Source organism: Podarcis tiliguerta (assembly GCF_965153285.1).
Source record: "Podarcis tiliguerta genome assembly, chromosome: 12".
Lineage (NCBI taxonomy): Eukaryota > Metazoa > Chordata > Lepidosauria > Squamata > Lacertidae > Podarcis > Podarcis tiliguerta.
Window position 1 is genome coordinate 13,425,888 of NC_139545.1, and position 26,824 is coordinate 13,452,711.

At 41.8% G+C, this 26,824-nt stretch overlaps 1 protein-coding gene and 1 pseudogene across 4 annotated transcripts in view; both read right to left on the minus strand.

Annotated features, from left to right (window-relative positions):
• TMEM108 (transmembrane protein 108) overlaps positions 1–26,824 on the minus strand; it is a 179,131-nt gene that overhangs the window by 107,616 nt on the left and 44,691 nt on the right. The gene's annotated exons all lie outside the window — the stretch shown is intronic.
• LOC310660702 (zinc finger protein ubi-d4-like) lies at positions 22,912–23,762 on the minus strand (annotated as a pseudogene). Its single transcript has one exon. The product of its transcript is annotated as a zinc finger protein ubi-d4-like (transcript).

Here is a 26,824-nt window from a genome sequence, read left to right on the forward strand (position 1 = left end):
TGGAGGGCTGTGTGACCAACATATAGAGAAAAGGAGGGTATTGTACTGGTGTGTCTTTCTGACATTTCATAAAAAGGTTTATTATGGCCTCCCCTACATTGGGAATGCCCTTTATTTATCTCAACCTTGAGCTCCAGGGTTAGATGTCAAAGGAAGCTATTCCCTTCTAAAAAACAACGGATCATAAGTCAATGGCCTGGCCATAAATAATTCCTATTTTATACAGCACAATAGTTTGTACACCATTAGAAATACGAGAGGAAATGAGATGCTGCAGCTAAAAATGGGAAGGTATAATTTCCATGAATTGATTCATTCTCAAATTATAAATGTATGCTCTATTTTAGTTATTGTACCTCAAATGCTGTAGTTCATTTTGAAAATATATGTGGGTTTCCCCCCAGATCAATCGGGAGAATCCCAAATAAATGTAAACATCAGACCAACTTATCTCCTTGGCTTTTACTGAGTATTATTCACTTGCTGTGCAATGTTGAATAATCCTGGTTCTCTCTATGTCAACATGACAAATTAGCTTCAGATACTTGGACAAGGGATGAATAAGAGAAGTGTTTGTGTGCAAGAGCATTTTAATAAAGCTTTGCAAGTTAAGGTTTAGTTCTAAATAATAAGATTTGTGGAACTGCAATGTGGATTTAGCCCCATGACTGTTGAGTGATTCCCTACCTCCCTTTCCACCCTGTTGCTTTGTCCATTTAGCAAGGCCTGCTTTTTACTGGGAAAGTGGCTCTGTTTTCTTTCTATAGGCACTGACACATGTCAAAAGTACAGCTAAGCCTGACAAAATTGCATCTGGAAAGGAATAAAAACTTTTCAAACAGCAATGTTTGCTGCATACTTTACTTTTGTGACTTTAAATCTCTGCTGGGGTTCTCACCAAAGAGTATTTGCCCCAAACTTGTATCTTGGCATCCAGTAATTCTCCCTTCTATATTTTCTTTTTGCACCAACATGTTTGCCTTTGAAAATTAAAGCTGTGGCTCCAAGCAGTGACTTCAGTGAGAGACTGGAAGTAATCTGGGCAACCAGCTAAGGGAGCAGGAACATGTCATCCCCCACTCCCTGCAAATATGGGCTACAGATGTCCAAACCTTTGCCTCCGAGCGCAACCCTAATGGCACCATTGTGTTCTGTCTCTAAAACAGAAGACACAACTTGTTCAGGAACAGATATTGGAACTTTGTCTGCAGTCCTTTTTCTCAGTTCAGCTGACGTTGCATAATGTGATTATGTCAAAGCACATGGAAGATGCTGCCCAAACTGGGTGGAACTCCCTTCTGCTAGAACTGTCCAGAAGCTGCACAAATTGCAAGCATGGAAGCACGCATGAGGGATACTGGAAAAGGGTTGAACCGAGGGGGGGGTTACATGTCATCTTTCATGAATGTATTCAGACCTTGCACTAATGCATTCAACTGTATTAGTGTCTAATGCAGGAGCATGTTCTTTTATTATTTATCTTTTGCTTATGCCTGCAGAAAAGCCCATCCTTGGAAAGTCTTTGATGAAGCAACACGCCTTCGTACACCGTTAACAAATTTTACTATAGTCATTATCAGGCATACCAAAAAAAAAATTTAAAAAAATGCACAGAACCACCAAATGAATGACATACAAAAGAGGAAGAAAGAAAATCCTTTTAAGAGGAAGATTACTTAAAAAGAAATTACTTAAAACATATGTTTGATGATTTATGCTAAGACTTTTGGAACAAATGCAATAATTATATGTAAACCCGCACTAAGCCTTTATTACTGCTCCTTTGGGGAGCAATTATTAATCCATTCCTTTAATTGCAAAAAGTGATTTGCCAAAAAGAAGTGAAAAGGAACCTGTACAATTTGTGGTCCTAATATTAAGATGGCATTGTGTGATGAAGAAAGAAGATAATGAAGTGAAATAAATAAATAAACCCTTCATTTGTTTCTAAGTACAGCTGTTATGGTTTTTTTCTATTGTTGTGTAACTAAACTAATCACAATCCTTTGTTAGGGGCAATTGTGTTTTTACTCATCTGGGCTAATCAAAGAGGCCATCTGTTATTTCACAGGTAATTGGCACTCTTAAGTCCCAAAGGCCTGTGAAGTATCTTGAGGAAACAAAAAGTTGACACATCTGCTCCTACCAGGTACAGCAAGGACCTGGCCATGATCTAAAGAGTACTGCTTTTGAGCTTGGCATTCATTTCATTTATTTCTTTAACAAAATGCACAGGCTGCTTAATAATAATACTGAAGTTTTAGTACTACATGTCCAGAAGAATGTATGAAATGTGGAACAGAAGCACTGTAACTAGACTTATATAGCAGGATGCTGAGACAGAAATTGACAAAACCTGCTCTGCTTTGGGGAAAACCCAAGTTCAGTCTTGCGGGGTGTGAGTGTTTCTAGGAAATCCACTTGTGAGGAAGCCTTGGGCTGTTTGATGTCTTCATTTCTAAACCAAACTGAGTGCATTTCTCATTTTGCAGTTCTCAAGGAGAACCTATGGTCCTGCAGATGTTGTTGAACTCCAACTTCCATCAGCCCCAGACAGCACAGCCAATGGTTTATGGGATTGTGGGATCAGTAGTCCAGCAAAATCTGGAGGTCCATAGGTTGCCCACCCCTGGCAGAGCAGGTTAGATCCACCTACAACAAACTCTGTGGCCCATTAATAGATTATAATGACTAACATTGGATAATACCCGGAACATTTATCAAGGGGGAAATGTCACCAGATACCACAAAAATCTAATGTAAAAACAAAGAAACAAACAACACACACAAAGGACACAATCCACTAATATGTTCTCTCCATTAGCCCCATTAACATGAATGGGAGCTGGTCAAGAGCATGGAAGATTGACTGGTCGGTTGCGTCCATTCAGCAATAACCATTCAGTGCTGAATTTCCTTTATCTGTAGAGAACCTAAAGTACTGTACTATAAAGGCACCCTAAAAAGCTAGTTAAATCTTGAGGCTTGACCTTATAGCCTTAAAATAAGTTATATTATTTGAGTTCCTGATTAACTAGAGATGTGTACGTCAAATGATTTTAAAGTTTTCTAGGTGGGAAGGAAAAACAATACAAAGGAAGAAGATTGGCAAAAAAGAAAACACAATTTCTTTGGGGAGATGAACTGAGATGCTGCCAATCAGATTTTGACAATATATCATTTTGAAGAGTCTAGATATTAATCCCCTCAAGAGATTCTGAATTAGAGTATTAGTAGACACAACCATATTATGTATGTATCAGCCACCTGCTCCCATTGCATTAGCAGTATAGTGTAAGGATTTGAAGTGTGTAAGTGTGTGAGAGAGAGGGGGAGGGGGAGATACACTTTGGTTTTTAATTCTTTTAAAATAAAATCAATTAAAAACCAATCTACCAAGCTCCAAATTCACCACAACATTTTCTTGGCTTGTTTGTTGTGCTTAAGATTGATGTACAGCGCTGTCCATTTGTGTTATCTGGGGACGACTGAGCTGAGAGAAACCATGTAGAAATGCTCGACTGCTTAACATAACAACATATCTGGCTGGTGGTAGAGGAGGAGGGGAATTGAACAGCTACAGACAAAGCAAAATTTCCCCTTCAGGGAGAAATAAGGACAACAGTCCATGGTTTTGAGAGACCTGATATAATAGATGACAAAGAAATTAAACATTGCAATTGTGATGAGAGAACGGTTGCAAATGAGCTTATGTAATAGGCTCTTGAACTATTTGAAAACAGTGATGTTTTTCTGGTAGGGATGGAATTTTCTGAAAATCTCAAAGTTGATCTTATCTGCATGCATTCTTTCCAATTCCCATCTTGCCCTCTGATCTCACAAATAACAAAATTTTATTTTTATCAGTTCCACTAAAACCACTAACAATTATGCATCTTATGCACACTATAAATATCCTATTATTTGCATACTTTACACATATGCATTCCAGGTTTCCTAAAGTAACTAGCATACAACATTTACAGTTACATACAACAATGCATATAAATAAATGGGGCAGTTATAAGACCTCTACTGAAAAGCCCTCTCTGAATCCCACCTTACTGGATAATTATTGTCCAGCCTCCAATATTTAATTTCTGTTCAAGGTACTAGAGTATGTGGTGGCATCTCAGCTCCCAGGGTTTCTGAATTTTTACGTTGTGAACCACCCTGTGATCTTCAGATGAAGGGTGGTATACAAAATAGAGAGATAGATGGATTATCTAGATCCAGTTCAATCCTGTTTCAGACCTGGTTGTGGGGCAGAGATGGCTTTGGCCACCTTGGTGGATGACTTACACTGTGAGTTGGACAGGGAGACTGTGTCCCTGCTGGTTATGCTGGACCTTTCTAGAGAAGCCAGACTGGCTTCCTTCTCATGCTTCTTTCAGCAGCTGAAGACTGTTTCATTCCAACGGGCTTTTGAGAAATGACTTTTGTTTTAAGAAAAGGACTTTTAATAGTGCTGTGCTGTTTTTACAACCTGCACATTAATAGATTTGTTTTTACATTGGTTTAATTCTCTTACCGTAATTAAACTATCACCTTTTATTTGTTTTTAACTTTATGCCTTTCATCGGTTGCTTTGCTTTGTGTAGGCCACCTTGAGTCCCAGTCGGGGGAACAGGTGGGATATTAGCAAGAAGAACAACAACATATTAATTGGGGCTGTGCACCAGATTTGGCTGAGTCCCAAGCCAAACTGGGTGTATTTGAAGGGATTAAAGGGTTGAGGTGGGTTGAGGGACAGCCACTGATTCCTGTAGGACAGATTGGATGGCCCAGGATGATTTGGGAGGGGGGTCAGGGGGCAGGGAATCAGGAGGAAGAAAAGTCAGGCATTAAGCCAGAAAACCCATGCCAAGACGTAACCTGACTGCCACTTTTGTCTTCCCAGGAGACTTTTCTGACTCTCCTTCTTGTCTGACACGCCATTCCTGAAGCAGCACATCACAGGATTGATGCCTCCTTGCATCAATCCTGCATAGTGCAAGGTGCTCCTACAGAAAAGCCACTTGCAAAGCAGCACCGTATAGGATTGATGCCTCCATGCAACAGCTGTTGTGAAACTGTCAGTTCCAGCACCCCCCCTGCAGACACCCATAGCAGCCCTCTGGATTCCGTCCCGTAATTTGGAGGGTTTGGAGTAAAGCGTCTATGAAATATTGCATTTGTTTTATTCCATTATGAAAAGCTGTTGACAAACGACGGGAAGCTCAAAGGCAAATAGGATCAAGAGGATGGAAGACTGGGTTTAGGAAGGAAGATAAGGAGAGGCAAGCTGCCAAGTTTGGCAAACTGAGGGCTAAGTTGTGAAGATAGGAGGGCAAATACTGGATGGAGAGATGGTGGGATTTAGAGACAAAATTAAGTCAAGGGGAGCACACAGTGAAATTCCGAAGAAAGAAAACTTTTTATTGGGCATTGATTGCTGTGGAAACAATGCTAAGAAAGGGTAAGGTGGGGTGGCTTAGTAATGCTTAAACTAAGTAGGATAAAATGACGACAAAATGTGAGTACAAAATGTTGTAAATTAAGAATGAACTTTAGCTTCAACAAGATGCATTGAGGATGAAGTACTACTTCCCAGTTTAAAGGTCCTCTGCAAATCACTGCTGTGTCTGAAAATATCTTGTTGGTATAATGAATACTTGAAACTAGCTCTACAGTCGTGTGTACTACATTTACTCAAGCATCTCAGAACTAATAATATGTGCTAGGTTGCAATTCTACAGTGCGTTCACTAGCTGCCTCTGTGTGGAGACAACACATGAGTCATCACTGGGGATTGAAGGATCTGTCAATTTCAATGCTTTTAGTTTCTCCTTTTTCCAGTCTTAAATTCAGTTCTCCATATTTCTGCACATTTTTTAAAAATCCTCATGAAAATTCTTCAATACTTTAATGTGAAATTATATTAATAAATTGAATGCACTCAGACTAACATACCCATGTCTGCAAACAACTTCTCCCATGATAAGTTTTATATGCTATTTTCACCACCAGCATAGTCCCTAATTGGTGGGCTGTAGAAATTAAATCACTAACTTTCATAGTTTGAATATTCACGGCAATTTAGCTCCAGGATCCAGAGTCAGACACATCTAGCAGTAAAAATAAAACAAAAAGAGCCCAATTAGCATTTGTTCAATGTCTTATTTATTACCTTTCCTTTTTGTGGTCTTTGCGATACCCTTTAGTGTCAGGTTGACTTATAGCAGAATTAGCTATGGAGATGCTATTTCAGGTAACCATTCCATTTTACTAGAATCGCTGTGCTTAAAAGATTGATCCTCCTAACCATCCCCAAAAGGTAACAAGTAAGACAAAAATGGAAACGTGCAGAATTGCCAACCTTTGATTGCAGATGAAAGACGTCTTCATTCAAGTCATTAATGCTTGAACAATATCGTACCATAAAAGCCAGTAATGAACGAGATAACTGAAAAGAACTATAGATGTGGGGAAGGCTACAAAAATAACTGTTATCCCACATAAGTTAAAATGTCGTTTTCCTCCCCACACTTCTAGCTTCATTGCACAAAGAGTTTACTTTGCATTATGCAAGTAAACAAAAACCAACCCAATTATAAAGCACAGTTAATTCTGCCTCCATATTTAGTTATCCATGGCTATAATATACCTATGAGATGCCAAGTAAGGAAATGCTGCTAATTGGTTGTTGTTATGTAGTTGACCTTTTACCATGAAAAATATATAATAGGGATGAGAATCCTATTTCACCAGGGAAATGCGTGCTCAGCCATCCAAGATTACAATTAACTGTTGACGGAATCTAAGCTGTGTTGGTGGTTGCTACCAGGCCCAGACAGTGGGGGGGGGGGGGGCATATGGGCCACTTGGCCCGGGCCTCAGATTCCAAAGGGGACCTCGGTCAGCATATTCACAATCGCAGGGGATTCACTGGGGTGAACGTGGAGGCGCAAAGGCGGCGATGAGCGGATTCCCCGGGGCCATGGATGGCAGCGAGAGAGAAAAGCTTCCCTGGCGTCCGGGGCAGGGCCTGCGATTGGCTCCGCAGAGGAATGCGGAACGGGCACTGGGTGGATGGAGGCGACCAAGACTCCAGCAGCCAGCGCGCCACGAACGTGATGGTGGACCATGTTTCTCATGCTGTTAAAAGTTGGTTAGTTTTTATTTGAAATCTTGTTTGCCAAAAATTAAAACCACACATTCGATAAGTGTGTTGGCTTTCTTATCGCTAATTTTTTTTTTTAATGATGAAAAATTGATGAAGATGTGGCCATTTAGGCCAGGAATATTACTTACACCCGAGGAGTACATATAGCTCAATGAGGATAAAATTTGGTGGAAACCATGTTTTTTAAAGAAATAGTGGCTTATGAGCAATAGTGGCTTTCTCATATGCATACATCTTTTTTAAGAGTAGAATAAGAAGATGGAGAAGTTATAATTTAATTATAATAGTCAAATTTGTCTACTTAAAAATAGATTTTAAAATACATTATTGAACTATTAAAAACTGTATCATACATTTTAAAATGAATAAAGTATTTATTGTAAAATGTACTTAAAATTATAATACATTATAAAAAAAATTACGTTTTATATTTTTACAAATCAGTTCCGTAGCCTTGAAATAAAATTATTTGTCAGCATAACTTTAGTGAAAATTATTTATATCCTTACTTATTTATAATACTTCAGTTATCCCCAGGGTAAAAAAAAAAGGGGGGGCACATTATCTACCTGGCCCGGGCCTCTGCCTGGTTCTGCAAGGCCCTGGTTGCTACTAAATAAATGAAGGAAAGGGATCAAGCTCATGCTCAGCATGCAGGGGGTCCTAGGTTCAATTCCTGGGATCTCCAGGTAGGGCTGGGAGTGGACCCAGTCCAAAACCCTGGAAAGCTTCTGCCAGTTAGCGTAGCCCATACAGAGCTAGATGGACCAATGGTATGACTTGGTATAAGTCAGCTTCCTGTATCTAACATGGCACTCTGTGTTTGTGAGTGAAAGGGTGAATCAGATGTACCTGGTGTGCTAGAGCCCTTGTGTGGTCATTGCCAAGAAAGAAAGCCCTAGAAGCCAAGGCAGGAGGAGGAGGAGATGGGGAGGCATCTGCACTGCGCTGACCTCCCTACTGCCTCCACCACCCTCTCTCCTTCCCAGTAAGCAGCAGCAACCCATCTGCCAGGAAGCTGATATGGTGCCCCACCCAGTGAGCTGCTGCTGGGCTTTGGATGGAGCACAGCCCCTGGCAGGAGTTGGTGCTGCCAGATAAGTGGGGAAAGAAGGGGAAGGGAACGGGGTGACAAAGAAGGGCTCACAGTATGGTTGGGATCAGAGAGACCTCTGGACCCCATCATACTCCTGATGACATCAATCAACTTGTATAGCAGCAAAAATAATTTATTCGAGATGGGCCAACTCTGAACAGAGCAGTGAAGCAGAGTTTGCTCATCACTAGCTCCCCCATAACTCAGGAACCAATTCACCCATGTAGCTTCTTATGTGGAAAGGAACCTAGAGAGTTTGTTTTCTTGGCAGAAGCACATCACCTTTATCAGATGTGAACTGCTGGAGCTGGGGTGGGGCAGGGAGAAGAAATATGTGTAAAGGAAAGGGTATTGATTTTTCTGCATATCGAGCTATTATTCCTTTCTCACATCAAAGGGAAAGTAAAAAGTGGCGCAACTGTAAAGGAAGGTTAATTACTGAGAAGATTTAATTCCAGTCTCTTAATTAAAATGGCTGACATACATATCATGGATTCAAGCCCCTGGCAGAGAATATGTCCATTAGAGAAATTATTCCTTGCAGTAGCTGTCCTGCAAAAACAAAGGCAACAGCAATGGTGCCAGACAGGATGTCAGGATGCATCTCAGTTCTCCCCACTGTTTCATGCCAGACGGATGGATTTTACTACAAAACCTTGCTTAGTAGCTAATGTCGGTGTTACAAACCGATATATGAAAGCTAGGAGCTAAATGGGACCTTTAACCTAGGTTTTGGGCACAACAACAGAATGTCTAGGCACATATTTTTTTTAATAACAAGAATACAAAGCTGAAAATGAATGAACTGCAGCTAAAATATTATGTTCATTTTTCATATGGTCTAGTCCTTCCCCTGCCCACTCCCCCTAAATTCTTAAGAAGGTCTTTTCTCCAGTCTTCAGAGAGTAGCTGGAAGTAGGGAAGCAGAAAAGGGTCCTCCTTTCCTTCCACTCTGCAGTTTTAATCTGAAATCTTAGGCACAGTACAGTGCCCAGAGCTCAGAAACTGCTCATGCTAATGAAATCCCCTGTTGCAAAATGTGCCTAGAACAATGGGAGTTTCAAACACTAGCTAGGGTAACGTTTAAATGTTGCTTTTCTCTTCAAACAGTTAACCACACCTTACTGTCAAACGGTATTTTCTACACAGTATTGTTAGGTATCAACAGGCATACAAGAAATAAACAATAGTCTGACCATAGTGTTCTGAGATTTTTCTTACTGGTGCATTGCTCATTAATAAGCAATTCAAATGAGCCATCAAGGTCAGCTCACACCTACCTGGTGCCAGCCTGATGCTAAGACCAACATTTGCTCTCTTTTTGCATGTGTGTAGGGAGAGAGAGAGTTTGGAATGTCACCAGTGAAAGATAAACAACTTGAGCATTTGAAACTCATTAGAAGGAAGCAGGCTTGAAGAGCTGCAAAAGTATGTTGCTATTGTGCTAGGAAATATGTGACCTTCCTATCTATTCATCCTGTACATTTGTGGATGACTCCAGACCAGCGTGGGATTTAGGGCAGTGAGGGCGGTCCCCCGGCAAAGGGTGCTCAGCCAAGGGGGTACAAATTGGGGTACAAATTCTTCTTCTTCTTCTTCTTCTTCTTCTTCTTCTTCTTCTTCTACCATCATAAACCTATATTTAAATGGGTACATATTAAAAGTTGGTGGGGGTGCCAAATTTTGTCCTCACTCAGGACACCATATTACCAAAGTCCACCCTGTCTCCAGTCTGATAGTGGTCTTGACATGGTTAGCCAGATAAGGTTGCCTTATCCTGCGATATGTATATATCAACTTCCTTCCTGTGGTAGCCAAAATTCTTCTTTGATTTGTTCCTACATCGAAGACACACTTCTGTATTTTTGAGATCAGTCTGTCATTACAGAATTAAAGATGTATATTCATTCTGCAGTTCAACTCTAGGAACACATACAGCTAGTTTTAAAAACCATGTTTTTAAAATTAGCATATAACTCAAGAGCACAGTGGGGTGGTGGCAGTTCAGAGATTAACTGATTTATCCGGCATGAGGTCTTTCTAGATGGCACACATGGAATGGACTGAAAAAATTGAAGGTATGCACATGGATGAAATTAATGAACAGCTGGGAGGAGGAATATGTTCCTGCTGCAGCATCTCCAGTGCAACAAAAATAACTGAACCACGGGATCCCCCTTCCAAATTGCAGCTGTGTACAGAAGTCTCCATGGCAACAACAGGAATAACCCCAAGTAGATGCCTACCATTTATCAGAAAGGATCGTACAAAAACATTATCAGAGATGATCAATAAATTATCCTATGATCATGCAACCTGCTTTCAGCAAGTTATATGCACACAAAAACCCTTTCCTCCTCAGATATCCCAGGAGAACTACTGTGAAAAAGCAAAAAGTTAAACCAAAGCTAGGGAGGGGTGAATCTACAAATTTCTGACACTTTCCTGTAATGTAATTAATTTTCATATGCTACTTTCACTTACATATGCATTTCTGTGCACACCTTACCCTAGTATACACATTTTCATGCACATTACCCAGCAGGGGAACTGCACTGCAAAATTCAGAGAAGTGTGAATTTCAAAGGATGCTTGTGTTTCAGTTTGCATATTGTTTCATGAAGTGCAAAATATATAGGTTCATCTTTAAATGCGAACTGAACTGAATTCCTAATAAAATATGGAGTTTATAGTCTTCCATAAATGTGATAGAGCCAAACCAATTACATTGCCCTAGTTGTCCTATACTACTCTAATTTCAGATCATCCTTTAGCATCACTTCTAATGGTCATGTTTTACTTATAAAGTTTTGCATACAATCCACTTATCTTCAGTGGATGAAGTCATGCTAAACAATAACTTCAAAATGTGATCTCTACAAATCCATGCTCACATAAAATTCATGAATGTAGTATTACTTTTAAAATGACTGAAAGAAAATCTGTTTGGATTAAAGCAGTCTTCTTCAGCAGCAGCATCTCACATCCATCTTTAGACACCTCTTCAAATTGTCTCCATCGTTCTCTTTTTGCATAAGTGGCCATCCCTTTGGTCAGTATAGCTTCAGAACTCCATTGCCCCAATCTAGTCTTGCTTGGTTGTTTAGAACCCAGAGCTTGCTAATATAAGACTGTCTCAGCATTACTTAAATTCTGACCTCAAAGACCTGGATTTTTTAAAAAGCTCCAGGTCAATTCACTCCTTGCTTTTACAGGTGACCCTTCCAGCAATGTCATCTACGGCCAATTATAATAATAAATTCCATGCTATTGACAACTGCTCACGAAGCTGTGCCCAGCTGTTTCTGTATCAATTCATGTGTCTAGAGCACAAGTAGATTTTCAACCTTCAGGAGGGTTTCAGATTTAACATCTTATTCTGAGCCCCAGGGGTGGGCGAGGAATGGTCTCCTTTCTTCTTAAAATGTCTTTCTTCCCACCCTCCCCTCTCTGAGACAGCATGTGATGTTTACTGTCCCTTATGTGAACTGAACAAGGCCAAAAGACACATTAAATAATTTTAAGCTACAATTTGAAGTATAGGTTCCTGGGAATGTGGCTACAACCCTATACCTAGTTATCTAAAAGTAAGCTCAGTGGTACTTACTTCTGAATAAACACATATAGGTTTGGACTGGTAGGGTCCACTGAAAACAGTGGGGCTTACTTCCATGTTAGTTCTCTTTTCATTATGTGGGCAGAAATGTCCCTGGATCAAGTAAACAGAGGATTTATCTACTTTGCCGAGCACCAATTGTAACAATAATGATGATAACTCACCCTGAGGCTATGTCATGGACTAGCTGGATGCAGAAGAGTGGTAGGGGGCAACCCTCAGGGGAACCCCCAAGGCAACCCCCAGGGGAAGAAGGCTCAGAGCCAGGGGATTGGTGGTGGGACAATGATGAGTAGTCAGAGGGAGCAGACTGGGAGGAGGAGGTGTTGGAATGCCGGTAACAGCAAATACCATACTTAGGACTGGTGTTACCCAAACCCTGTCATTAGCATCCTGGCTAGTTCTGGGGAGCTACCAGTTATATTTCCCGTAATGTCGTGGAGTGAAGCTATATTAGCACATTGTGGGAAATTAAAATGCCCGCCACCTCTGACACCTGCAGATGCTGTCTGGCTTCCAATACTGCAAGTCTACTGTGAGTACAACCTCCACATCACAGAGACTACTGTGGAGACCAGTCTGCTAAGAGCCACAAACAAAGAGAACAAGTACAAAAGGTGCTCTTATAACCCATGCTGTACACTCCCTGTCTTGGTTAGTATTGCCACAGACTACATTAGGTCTGCTTTTATTCCTGTGTTAACAAATGCCAGCCATACGCTTGCCACTTAGAGGCGTACAGTGAAAAACATGTGCCTCTTTCTTTGGTGCAGCTGTGTGAGGAAAGAAGGAGGCCAAGCGTCTAGAATCCCGAACAGCACATTTGTAAGGAAATTTGAAAATAATTTGAGTGTTCCACAATTGCTTTGCTGAGACAACGGGAAAAAATGGCAACTAAAGCTCACAGGAGACCCATTTGTTTCATTTGTGTTTACAACTGTTCATTCAGAGTGCTCCACAGCCAAGCCGCGATATTGGAACATAAATTAATTTACTACAATTCTGATGTGAGATGGAAAGATTAATGTAATGTGTATCCAAAGGGAATTCCCACTACATGCTGTTTGCCAGAATCCATAGAAACCAGCCCTTTTCATGCTGTAACACATTGCTGTATTGTGGCTGCTGTGATTCCTTAGCAACAGAGCTACTTTTCTGTACAACCCAGCACATATAATGCATTCCAGACATAAGTAGTAGGGCTTGTAATTTTTGCGTGAAGAGTGGGAGAAGAACAAAAACTGGAGGTCTTTGTTGTATCTTAAATTGTATCCTTCCCCTGAGTATATTGGAGGTGGAGACTTACACAGTACCCAAAAAGAAGACACAGATTTGAGGGGGTGGAAGCATATTCTAATTTAGACAAATTTAGAAATAACTGTTATAATTTAAACAGAAATACAGGGCATAGCTGTGAAGGCTGTAAACAAGTGATCTGTATACCAGCTCAGCCTGTTGATGGGCAACTTCCAGACCCCTTCTCTCCCTTCTTATCATTAGGCAAAGTGAGGCAACTACCTCAGGCAGCAAGTGTTGGGAAGGGGTTAGCATCCCCCTCTATTTGAGGACTGAGATTTGTGGACCATGCAGCCTGTCTTGTACCCAGTTCTCCAAACTACCCTGCTTCCCTCAGTTTCTGTGGAGGACGCTATTTCGTTGCCCACATTGACTTTTTCTGGGGAATGGGATCACCATCTTGTCTTCTGCATCAGGCAGCAGAACATCCTGGGCTGACCCTGCTTCTTCCAGTTTTGTTTTGTTTTAACTGGTTGTGGACCAGACAGTCATTCAAACAGAGGATCCCTTGAATGAGAGGGGTCACTTCTGTAAAGTAGACCTATGGTCGCTGTACTCATGCTTAGGAAGAAAGGTGGGTCACAAAGGTATTTAATGAATAAAAGTAATTCAAAAAATAAATACCTATTAAAAACCACAGCTACTTTGGAAGGACAAACACTGCACAACAACACTGTTCTCATCTGTCTCTTGAAAGTGTACAATGCATTCTTCAGAACTGGGCTGCCACTACTGAGAAAAAAAATTAATCGGAGGAAGGGAACCTATGACAGCCAGCATGACAAAGGTCAGGAATGATAATAATCATAGTGCAACAACATTTGGAGGGTCACAGGTTCCCAGTCCCTGTTCTGCTACCACCACATGCCAACAGGAGCTGATGAAAGTAATGGGAAAGCAACAGTATTCTATATTAGCCATTTAGAAGAAGAAGAAGAAGAAGAAGAAGAAGAGTTTGGATTTGATATCCCGCCTTTCACTCCCTTTAAGGAGTCTCAAAGCGGCTAACATTCTCCTTTCCCTTCCTCCCCCACAACAAACACTCTGTGAGGTGAGTGGGGCTGAGAGACTGTGACTGGCCCAAGGTCACCCAGCAGCTGCATGTGGAGGAGCGGAGACGCGAACCCGGTCACCCAGATTACGTGACTACCGCTCTTAACCACTACACCACACTGGCTGGTGTGTACAAAGTTTCAAAGGAATAACCTATTCAGTATCTTGGCATCTTTTCTTAACTGCCTCTTCTCATTTACTAAAAGTTATTAATGAGCCATCTCAAAACCCAGGTAAAATGTGCCACTGGGGAATTCTCTAAATAGAAAAAAAGCATTCAGTCTTCTCCAACAATGTGTTTTTTTACAGCATAAGCTGAGGAATGAATGATACTACCATGTGCTACCCATACATTCTATGTGACATACCTTTTATCACTTGACCGCCACAGCACTTTACTAAATCCCAGTCCCTTGTAAAAGGGTTGACTTTTCAGTGGAATAATAGCTGGCTATATAAGAGGGAATATACTTTGCTGAACCATGCAGTCTAATTTCAGAAAGCAGTAAACATTTGAAACCCAGACCTCAAAATCCTTTAATCTGACAGCTGTGAGTCACACATGTTTATAAAGAATATTTAGGTGCTGAGATTGCTCTATTCAAACAACAATAATATAAAACTGCTGTTTAAGTAAATCATTAAAACAATGTGAAATACAAGCACACAAATATGCATGCAAAGGCAAAGAGAATATTAAACCAGCAATTGTACTAGTACAATATTCCTTTATAGCATTTCCTTCCCCAGACAATTCATGCTATGTCAAGCCAGGATTGCAGTAACTATCAGTAAAATAAGACCTGACAAACCCATCCAAAAGCCAGGTTTCAAATGGCTCTTTGCCACAGAAAGATGGCCTTACAGTGAGTGAGCATGCTGTGTGAATCCATCTTATTCAGATGCAGTACAAGAGAGACTCAATGGAACAGGGTGCCTCTGTTTTCCCAATACATTGCAAATATCATATCCATAACAGTGATCTAGTCAAAGGCTGATCCTTATTTAGTCAAAACAGCACAATCCATGCACAAGAGGTAGATGTCAGCATGTTCTGGGGCAACACAAAGTTCATAAATGTACAAAAAATAAAAGCTTTTCATTAAAAAAAAAACTAATTGGAGGGAATCCCCAAAACATCCAAATCAGGACTGAACATGCTCAGTGGGCACAGAATGCTGACTATTGTGAGAACAGAATATTCTGAACAGGTGCATTTTAATACTGCCACATTTTGCATTGTTTGTACAACCCTTATACATATAACACTTGTATAGAAATACAAATATGGATTTGTCAGTCTTCTACACTGTTATCTTTTAGATGCCAATTAAAAACTTTCCTGTTTATGCAAACTTTTGGTGAACTGATACGCAGCTGATACTACTATCTGTATTATTCTTTATCGATTATTTTGCTTACATTATAAACCATCCTGGAGGCCTATTCTTGGCACTGTGGTGGCTTATACACAGTTTGTAAGTATATGTAGCAGCAAGTCTACATACACTTACCTGAAAGTAAGTCTCATTGAATCCAGTTACTTCTAGGATTGCCCTGTAAACAAATTAGTGATTGCTACCAACTCTCTCAATATGTTTGCTGATAGGACAATTAGTCATTGCAAACAAACAAGCTTCAGCTTCTTTTCGATGTCTCAAAGTACGTATAAAAGATAGTAACACACATACACAAGGAAATTCGTTCCGAACTGAAAACAAAGGCTATTTGAACCTAGAGACAATTTCACACTCTATTTTTTTCCATCCCAGGGCTACCAGCTATAATGTAGCCATCCAAACCACTTCCAGGATCCTCTATCCTGAAACCACAATCTTTTCAAGGGAGGCTTTGATCTAACTGTGGCTGGCTAAGTAGTTTTACGTATTAAAGAATTAACAATGATGCTGTTCATCTTCCTCCCTTCTAAGTCTGCACTCCTGAGCATCAAACGTTATCTCCTTGACAAGTGGCACCATGGTTATTCAGGGCATCATAATAGAACAGTCTGCCATTAATTCAGGAGGTAAGGCTGCAGTACAAATCCTACCAGCAAACAGAAAAGCCAGCCAATAGCCATCAAGCTAGCTCTCTGACTTGTCAGGGGAAATAAGAGCCATCACTAAATTTCCAAGCAAGCAGACAAGATGTTGCTTAGCATTAGGCTGAGACAGAATTAAACGCTTTAAGAGATAGAAAATCTGAATGAAACCCATCATCTGTTTATAACTGTACCGTTTCTAAGTTGCATTACCTCATAGCGCTAAGTGGAATTACTAGAACGCCAACCAAACGTCTTTTCATTTGCAACAAAATACAATAGCAGCATAGGGCTGGCTCCCTACCTGTGATTCCTGGCAGCTGAATGTATGAACTGACTCCATGGGAAAGAGTTAAACTTGAGGTGAAAGTTCTAGCTAAGGTTTGATATCCATGATGGCTCATTCACATTGGTTGCAGTCATCATGTCATTAATTTGCATGTGCACCCACAGTCCATTCTTAGAGGCTTTCTTTACATTTAGAGACAGAGGGTGACATCTAGTTAACTCCACCTGTTTGTGCAATGGAAATCCACATGCGTTACAGGATTTTCAGTTTATCTTATTCTTTCCTCCAGTCCCCCTCTGCACTCCCCCAAATGTGCTCCAAATTGTCCCTCATCTCTCTGCAAAAGATCTTTGGGGTGCAGGCTTCTGTAGAGAGGAGGGGAGGGAGGAGTAACCCCACTGCATGACTGTAATGGTGCTAGGGGTTGCTCGTGCGTAAGTTGCCGTTACTCCTGGCTAAGTTGCCTGGTTGAACCCTTTCTGTCTGAGCAGCCTCAAGTTCCGTGGCTGCCTCAGTCGCTGGCAGAATCCGTCAGTGGGCGTTTCTTAAACCTCTTCCAGCATAGAAGCTGTTTGACGCCCAGTCTCCTCCTACTTTGCCTGCGTGGAAGTCTTCTGCGCAAAGTGGGTGTAGGCAGCGGAGTACTCGTGCCCTCTCCGCTGGTCTCCGGCGAAGAGTCCTGGAGCCACCTCTCCGATTCCCCCATCTGCCCCCCTTCTCCACTAGTGTTACGCTGATTTCCTTCCCCAGCGGATGGGCTACCTCTCTCCCTACTGGGACCCTCTCCGCCATCCCTCTGGAGCCTCCTCTCCGCCTCCAGCTCCGATGGCAGTTCCCTGGCAATGAGTGAACTCCTGCTTGTGCTATGTTGCATCTCATCCTGTAGATATAAAAGGATTCCCCAGATATCCTTGCCTTTTAAGCCAGAATTTCAAGCCTGCAAAGGCTGTCTTTCCAACAACCATTGCAACGTATTTTGAGTAGAGGTAGTCACACAATATCCTGAGAGATCCCACCCATCCTGCTCACAACTTTTTTGAACTGTTGCCTTCGGGCAGAAGATATAGGACAATGAAAACACGAACCACACGCCTTCTGAATAGTTTCTATCCAAGAGCTCTGATTGCACTAAATAATGATCTCAGGGCCAGTTGTAAGAAATAGCAAGCAGGGAGTAGGAAGGAATGAGATAGGGTTTAGGTCATGTTATGCTTTTAATAGGTCATGTTATATTCTGGATTATGTATGTTTTATAGATTATGTCTGAATGGGATGAGAGTGTTGGAGGTACGTGCAAATGTGTATGTGAAGCCGGTCTTTGGGTGGGTGTTTGATTTTCGTTGTTGTGTATACTGTGTATATACGGACAATGACAAATAAATTTCTATTCTATTCTATTCTATTCTATTCTATTCTATTCTATTCTATTCTATGCAGGTCAGTCAGCAAGAAGAAATACTCCATGGCAATTGTATTGGACCTTAGAAAACAAAATTAACTGATGAAAGCCAGGAATAGGAAAACTGTGTCCTGTAGTCCAGGCAATTCTGTCCCCTGATATGCCGTCACTCCCATGGACCCATGTAATTCTTCTGGCTGGCTGACCTGTACAGGCTACCTCTACCCAAAATATATTGGATTTTTCATTTCTCTCACCTTCTGTCCAATGAGCTCAACACTACACACATGGTTCTCTCCCCCACTCCCATTTTTATTCTCAAAACAACCATGTGAGGTGGGTTAGACTAAGACAGTGACTTCCCCAGGGTTACCCAGGGAGATTTGTGGATGAGTGGAGTTGGGCATGGGTCTCCCCAGTCTTAGTCCATATCACACTGGCCCCTGTTAATTAAAAATGAAGTAACTTGCGACAAGACTAAAATGATTAAACTCTGTATTGATTGGCTAAAAGATCTAACTGGGATCAAGCATATTTCTACAAAGAAAACAAAACAATCTTCTCATTTTTTAAAACGCAGTTACAGTTGCCCAAAATTGGCCTGGTACATGACAGCATCATTTGTTGTACAGAGCTGTAGCAGGAAAATCAGAAGGATTTAAAAAAAACACAAAAGCAAAACTAGGCCATTCTTTGCTCAAGGCATGCTCTAAAAAAAAAGTAGTACATGTTTTGCGTGGAAAATTCTGTTTTAAAAACATTTCATGGCAGGGTTTCATCCTTTTTACTTGCTTCACTTTTCAGCATTAAGGTAGAAAATGGGGGTTATTTTTGACAGCATGCCCATTAATCAAAGGGTCTGTGAAGCCCGGAACATATTTTAGCTGATCATTACCAGAATGTCTTTGCTAGCTGAGGATCAAATTAGAGCCTAAACCATTTTTTTCCATCCTGGATGTCAGCAGTGAAAAGCCCATGCTTTTTCAGATTAGTACAGCTATATCCAATAACACCAGTTTGACACAGAACATAAGACCCACTTCAGTCTCGGTTCAGGCCTGGTTTGGGGACTGAATCAGCCTTGGTTACCCTGAGAGATGACCTTTATTAAGAGAGGGACCATCTCAATGGCTTTTGATGCTATTGACTATATACTCCTAGATCAAATGTGTGGGATAGGTATTGGATGCACCATATTATGGTGGCATAACTCTTACCTGCATGGCTGAGTAAAGGACCCCTGGATGGTTAAGTCCAGTCAAAGGCAACTATGGGGTGCGGCGCTCATCTCACTTCAGGCCGAGGGAGCCGGTGTTTGTCCACCTACAACTTTCTGGCTCATGTGGCCAGCATGACTCAACAGCTGCTGGTGCACGGAGGACCGTGACTAGTGCCAGAGTGCATGGAAATACAGGACACTATTTTGTCCCCATTGCTATTTAACATCCGCATGAAGCCACTGGGAGCAATCATGAGGAGTTCCGGAGCACAGTGTCATCAGTACACACTTGACATACAGCTTTGCTTCCCCATAAGATCTAATCAGGGGTTGATGTGCAAGAACTGGACCAGAATAGACTGCTGATGAGGCAGGTGGTTGTCAGAACAGGACAGCTCTGCTAAAATATCTGTATTGCTACCAGGCCACATTAAGGTTTTTGTATTACTACTCCTTACATCCCAGTCTGATCATGGAGATCATCTGGAGAAGCATCATTGGTTGTTCCCCAAGCCTGACTGGCTTCAACTAGAAGTGGGACACTTTGTGTCACCAGCCCCATGCTGTGGAACACTTTTACAGCAGAGATTCAGAAGGCATCCTTGCTACTGACATCTCTAGAACAGTGTTTTTCAACCACTGTTGAAAAACTAGTGTGCCGCGAGATGTTGCCTGGTGTGCTGTGGGAAAAATTGAAAAATTCGAAAGATTGTTTTTTTTAAAAAAGTCAAATTTTCGCCCACTAGGCGGGCGCCAGACTGTGTCCACCCTATTTTCCATCCGTCCTGGGTGGGGATCAGATCGGATGAGAGCGGACAGGCGGTCCACTCTCATCCGATTCCCCATAGAGAGCAGCGGGGCTCTGACATCTCCCTCTCCGCACACAGAGCGGAGACGGAGCTGTCATCTGCCGGCTCAGCGGGGATCAGCGGATCGATCCCCGCTGAGCAGAGAACGGTCCGCAACGTTTTTGTTTGCCATTAAAGAAAAAAATATTAAACCATGCTTGAATGTCGGAACTGGTTACTAAAATTTTTGAATCCCACCACTGATGTTAAGGACTATAAATAGCTCCGGTGTCACTGTTATACTAACAGGAGGAGGACAGGAGGAGACATCGCAGTAGATCGCCGATGAGCAGAAGAGCGCCAATGGATCTGGATTTGGAGGAAACATGAGCAGAAGAGCAGAAGAGCGCTGACTGATGAATCTGGATGGAGACATGCGCAGAAGAGTGCTGAGAGTGACGGACAGCGGCTATCTGGAGGAGACAAGCGCAGTAAGTACTGAGTGACAGTGAGATACTGCAGTGAGGGACAGTGAGATACTGCAGTGATGGACATTCTCCACTGAATGCCTTGACTGGGTTAGGGACCCTTATAGCTCAGCATCAGTTGGTGGAAAGGACATGACTTTACAGGAGCAGGAGGAACTAACTGAACTGAGACAAAATCGTGGTTTCAAGCTAAGATTTGCTGATCTACCTTTGGACAGTTTTTGGTTGGATACTGCCAAGGAGTTCCCCCGTCTGGCAAACAAAGCTATTTTGACATTGCTCCCATTTTCCACTACATATCTGTGTGAGATGAGCTTTTCAAGCATGATTGCTATAAAAACTAAATACAGAGAGAGACTGAGAGCTGTTGACGAAGAGCTACGTGTGTGTCTTTCTTCGATTCCAGCCAGAATATCAGCTTTGTGTTCAGCCAAACAGGCCCAGGTTGCGCACTGAATAAAGTATTTTATAATTTTTCATATTTCTGTTTACCTACTATTTCATAATAAATTAATTATAAAATACTTTCTTTGTGTTTATTTGATTCCTATTCAAGAGAATTACTTTATATATAGTCAATATAGGCACAGAGTTAATTTTTTTAACATTTTCTAATGGTGGTGTGCCTCGTGATTTTTTTCATGAAACAAGTGTGCCTTTGCCAAAAAGAAGTTGAAAAACACTGCTCTAGAAGACTTTTCTCTTTTATGCTGACAGGCCTATTCTGCTTTTTTTTCCCTCCCCAACATGAGCCAATCATTTTTATAACCATTTTGTATAGTTTTATGTATCTTATGTTTTATTGCATTTGTAGAAACTGTTTTACACCACCTTGATATTTTATGAGTGGTGTGTGTGTGTGTGTGTGTGTGAAAATAGGATGCTGCCACATACTGAGTAAGATAATCAGGCAATCACTTTCAGCATTGTCTACACTGACTGGCAGTGGCTCTCCAGGGTTTCAGGCAGGAGTCTCTGACACAGACCTATCTGGAAGTTCTGGGGATTGAACATGGGATCTTTTGCCTGCAAAATAGATGCTCTACCACGGAGTTACGGTCTGCAGGAGCAGGCATTGCAAAAAGAAGAAAAGAAAAGAAAAGCACATTTTAATGGGAATGGGATGGCAGAGGATACACACAACAGCAGGACAAAGGACAAATTCCATGTATGCCAGCAGCTGAGATGCACAGTGAGGTAGCACAATTGGAGAGCATATATAGTGTCATCATGTCACATCTGAACTGGTTTGATTGCCAGGTTGCTAGAAGCTGGTGTTGGGGAAAATGCAGCAGAACAGTCTAAAAGGATTTCTTTTCCAAGCCAGTGACTGGAAATGACAGATGGATCACTGAAGAAATACAAACATTCCCTCGATGGCTCCCTTTACTAAAAATTAGGATGCAGCTTGAAGCAGTTACAGGAGGGAGCATAATAGTCTCACCGGAAAAACTGAGAAGGGCACAGTTTTATTATTATTATTATTCAGACCTTAGAGCATCATTATAGAGAACTGCTTTTGCATATCCAACTAAACAATGATACACAGAACAGGAAATAAAAGGAATTCAATGACTGTCAGCATATTCCTATCCCTTTTTACTTAGAAGCGTGTCCCACTGAATTAATTAGGACTTACACACCCTCATACATATAGTAAGGTCTGCCACCTCTGCATATTAATATTCAGTTAAAGTTAACTAACCCCAAATGGCTTGCCAGCCATTTGGTATTTAATCCGGTGCCCCAATTGGGGTCTTAACAGTCACAGAAGACAACCAGCATATATCACATATTGTAAGAAATCAACAACACAAATGCTGCTGCTTCTGTTCAGAAGGACTGAACTGTCTGAAAGCCACAGTAAAAGTTATGGAGTTGTACAAGGAAGGGGCGGGAGTGTTCCACGTTAAAATCCCTACACAGCTACAAAGCTCACTTAAGGTAAAGGGACCCCTGACCATTAGGTCCAGTTGTGACCGACTCTGGGGTTGCTGCGCTCATTTCGCGTTACCGGCCGAGGGAGCCGGCATACAGCTTCCGGGTCATGTAGCCAGCATGACTAAGCCGCTTCTAGCGAACCAGAGCAGCGCATGGAAATGCCGTTTACCTTCCTGCCAGAGCGGTACCTATTTATCTACTTGCACTTTGACGTGCTTTCGAACTACTAGGTTGGCAGGAGCAGGGACCCAACAATGGGAGCTCACCCCGTCGCGGGGATTCGAACCGCCGACCTTCTGATCAGCAAGCCCTAGGCTCTGTGGTTTAACCCACAGCGCCACCCGCATCCCAAACTAGGAATCCTAACCTCTAGACCATATGGGAGGCAGCTCAAAGCTCATTAGGTAACTGTTAAAAAGGAACATATTGGCTACTCATATGCTACCAGGTGCCTAAAGGTGTATAATGAAGGCGCCAGGCGAACTTCCCTGGAGAGAGCATTCCACAGACAGGGAGCCACTCATGAAGGGTGCCCTGATTATCCACAGTCAGAACATGAAACCAGGTTGCCCCATTTTCTTATTGATCTTGGAGTCTCCAAGGCAAAAGTCACAGTAATTGTTGGGCAAGGCCAAACCATCCAGACCTTTCTTCGATTTCTGCTGCTCAGACTTCTGTGATACAGGTGTGGGGGGGCTGCAAGTCTTACTTGTCTTCCCCCTCTTCCTCAGTAGGTGGGAGTGCACATAGTGGTAACTCAGCCTAGGACAGTTCTTGTAACACTTCCCACAAATGTCAGAGGCATACGGTTGTCTCCCAAAATGACTACACCCAACTCCTTTGCCCTTGGCTTTGCCTTTGCCTCGGCATTTTGGCATGTCTTCTTCATAGTCCTCATCATCTAATAAATCATCAGGTTCCTTTTCCTTGTGTGGCTATTGGCAACAGGAATTTCGCCAAGGCTGTCTTTGTCAGTATGAGGGTCAGGCAGACTGTGCTCCTCAAGAGAGTCTGTTCTCAAAAGGGCCTCCAGGCTGCTGCCATCCTGGAAGATCACACCCTCATTCTTTAGAGTCTGCTCAGTGTCTGGTTTAATGGAATGGAAGGGAAGCCTTGGATCCTCAGGAGGGTGAGCGCGACATTTTTTCCACCCAAGCTGGGTAGGAATAGAGTTGGCCAGATGCCAAACCTGGCCCCCTGTGCCGCTTCTCCATCCAGATGTAGCAGCTACTCTGTGCCACTCCAGTCTGCGAGTCCAGAAATGGCGATCAAATACTTCTCTCAGCGCACAGTCGGGCACTACTCCATCGTGTCCTTATAATATTGTTCGCCAAGGAGCTTCACCACATTCTGTACCATCGCTGCCATTTTCCCCTCGCCTTTTCTTTGCCCTGCTCCCAAGGGCAAGACAACCAGATGCTGGGTAGACTTCAGGCATAGGGCAAGATACTCTGTTCCTTTAGGGAAGATCTACATTGGGAAGCTTGCCTTTGCTGACACTGCAAAGGACTTTATTCAGGCATATTTGTATGCTGCCTTGAAGGCCTAAGTGGTGAAAAGTGAGGTATAAATGTTAAGTAACTATTAAATAATGAATGCAAGGACAAATGAATGAATGAATATTACTGCCTTTGTAGATAATTAAGCTTTCAAAGTGGTGACTGTGGTAGCTCTTTCTGGACTGGTGACTATGAGACACAGTCTCCTGAATCTGATTCTAGCCTTTACTGATTGTTCCCCAGCCTCCCTCTAATGAATGGACAGAACCACTAATTCCTGTTTCTTCCTAATTTTAATCTGTCTCCATCAGTTGCCATGCTTTGAACCAACAAGAAAATTCACGTACAGCTTGCAAAACCATGATTAATTGATTATGCGAAGTAAGTGTTCCTTCTGCTATATTGGCAGATATAGGAGGGCTTGTCTCAGAATTCAGAAGCCATTAAGGGAGAAGTTTTATTGAAGTTGTCACACTGCAATATTCCAGAGGGTCTTCCCTAAACTGCCATACAAAGCAAACAATAATAAAAACCAAAAAGATTGAGAGAGAGCTCAGCTATCACTGAACAAGGATTTTGCCTATTTTGTTTTCCATTGCAATTCACATAGAACACAAAGGAAGGTGCTTGGAGAAAGGCAAACAGTCTCAGTCTCTCTCTCTCTCTCTCTCTCTCTGTGTGTGTGTGTGTGTGTCCATCCCTTCTTGGTAGTTGATGGACTAGTCCCTTGGAACCACATGTGGCAGTCAAGTGAAAAATACAGCAGCAATGAAGCAGCTTTAGTTTACACTAAGGATTTTATTAGCAGCTTAGCAGCCCCAGAGCTAAGCTCTGATGGAACAGACAATCTGTCTTCCTTGATGTTTCTTGGGAGCAAGGGAAACAGCAGGGGAACACATAAATCTAAGCAAGATTCATAAATAACTGGAGCCTCAGCCATAGGTCAAAGGGAGGGGTCATCAAAAGAATCTTTTCTAAAGTAAAAACCAAGCCCAGGTGTTAATCCTAATTGCACTAAATTAGACTGTCACAATCTGAGCATATGCTTGTGAACCTTTTGGGAACGGGGAAATGTCTCCTATTTTGTGGTTGCTATTCACCCTGAGCCCTTGAGACCAGGCTGACTCAAAATCAAGACCAGCCAATACAGTTCTGTATGTATGGAATTTAGGCCCGGGTGGGCCACTCTATTTCTAGTCTATATCAGTTTCTCAAGTGTTCAATAATAGGTCTGTTTGGGTTGGGGGCTTTCCAACGAGCAGTATAGAACAATATGGAGTCTTGGTGGACTGTTTAATTCCCGCCCCGCCCCCCAGCTACAATTGTATTTCAAATTACAATACAGTAACATACAACTTTAAAAACAAGCAAAAAAATAAAGTTAATAATCAGTATGAATACTCATTGCAATGGATGTGCCATCTTCAACCACAAATCCACAGACAGGCCACGGACCACGTGAATGAAGGTTACGGACCACTAGGAACCCCTGATACAGAGGCATAAATCCTCAGCTCTTCCTTACCCAGGACTTTATTACCATTTGATGGTATGAAAAATCTAAAGCTCGGTAACAAAAATAAGCATGAATCTGAGAGGTATGTTGTTGAGACCATCGTGGAACTTAAGAAGACTTCCTAAACTTCACAGTGAGCTTGAAAATTAACTGAGTCAGATCTGCCAGACGATATAATAGTGAAAATAATGTTTAAAAAAGCAGTATAAAGTGGTACTTCAGTTTTTGAACGTAATCCGTTCCGGAAGACCGTTGGAGTTCTGAAACATTCGAAAACCAAAAACTCAATACGGAAAACTCAATACGGAAGCTGCGTTTCATGTTCAACTTCCAAGGCATGTTCAAAAACCGAAGCATTTACTTCCAGGTTTACGGTGTTCAAAAACTGAAATGTTCATCAACGGAGATGTTCGAAAACCGAGGTACCACTGTATTAGGGGAAATCATGCAGGTTAGGCAAAACTGCATTGAAATATGCCTATTAGGATAGATTTGCACTAAGGTGCTGATGAATTTTCATGAGGACTATGTTTTTAATGCAAAGCGATTAGGAAATGTGGAAAACTGAACTTAAGATTGGAAAAATGAGAAACCGAGAGAAAATATGGGGTTGAATTGCCTGGTACAAGATAAGCAAAGAGGCTGAAATTGTCTCTTCAACCACTACCTTTCCACATACAATGGAAAATGAGGGGAAGGTAATGTGCAGGCCAGGTTATTGCCATATGGTGAAGAGTAGAGAAGAGATTTCTGATGTTTCTAGCAAGGGAGAGAAGTCAATCAGGGCTCCACGCCTTCCTCTGTGGTCTGAGGTTTTCAGCAGTTGGGATGGTTGTCACTATTTTCCCTTTCCCCCTTGCTAGAAATTTCAGCAAAATGTTTTATTACTTGCCATAAGCAAAATAAGATATCTAGTGCTTCTGCTAAGAGGGGAGCACAGGCTGTGTCTGCTGGTAAATAAAAATGCTTCATGAGCCTTTGTGTGTTTTTCTTAATTCCACTGCATCTTCTTGGCATCCAGAAATCTATTTTAATCATCAGTGTGTTCCAGCACACACCAGTATATCTAAGCATTGGTGGCTGGCAGATACATTGCATTGTATTGGTCTTTCCTTCCTTCAATAATTTTATTAGCACATAAACAAAACCATTATGAAAATATTGGTCGTTCAAGTATGATTATACACTCCCTTAAGACGCTCTCTGGCAAGGTAGTGTAGCGTCTATGCTCTGAGTGAATTCAGTGGGAATTGAATATGCTTCTTATTAGGCTGCTGTTAAGAAACAAACTACTCAGAGAATCACTTGGTTAATTAACTTAAGCACTGGGGATAATAAAAAGCTTCATTCAACCATTTTGAATGTACTCTTTCATGCACATTGCAACTCTCTCCTCTTACTAGGGCTAAAGTTGAAGC